Genomic DNA, 691 nt, shown 5'->3' with positions numbered 1-691 from the left:
CTCCCCGTAGCGGGTCTTCTCCTCGCGGTGGACGGCCGCCATGAGCGTGGAAATGCCCTGCACCATCTCCTTGGACATGGCGTCCACGGCGGCCGGCACGCGGCCGGAGTAGGCATCGGCGTCGGCCGCCGCGTCCGGGCCCCCGGCCACCGACGGGTGTGCCAGGCAGGCGTCCACCTGGCGCTGGACCTGCTTCAGGTGCTCGCCCGACACGGTGTTGAAGAGCTCCCGCACGGTGGTCTTGTTGTGCTGGTACACCGGCATCACCTCCAGCATGAGGGGCTGGATGGCCCGCACGGCCGAGGCCACCAGCCGGTGGGGGTCCACCAGGGGCTGGAGGTTGAGCTGCAGCGGCACAGCAGGCCCCCGGGTGCATGGCGACGGAGGGAGGAGGGTCAGAGAGGCGGCGGCCCGGGGGGGGGGGGGGGGGCCGGGAGAGGAAGCAGGGCCCGGCGGCCGACGTACGGTGTGCGTGCGCGACAGGGCAAAGAGCAGGTCCAGCCCGGCGGCCAGTGACAGGGCCGACGAGCGGAAGGCCGTGCCGACGTCATCCACCGAGGACAGGGCCCGGAGGCAGTCGGCGAGCCGGCGGCGGAAGAGGGCCGCCTGGGCGGCAAAGTCCCCGGGGGCCTGGAAGAGGTAGAGCCGGTCGCGGAGGACCCGCACGACGCTGTCCACGCCGCTGGCCGAG

Source organism: Fonticula alba (genome assembly GCF_000388065.1).
Source record: "Fonticula alba strain ATCC 38817 unplaced genomic scaffold supercont2.2, whole genome shotgun sequence".
NCBI lineage: Eukaryota > Rotosphaerida > Fonticulaceae > Fonticula > Fonticula alba.
Note: the sequence above shows the minus strand (reverse complement) of the source record.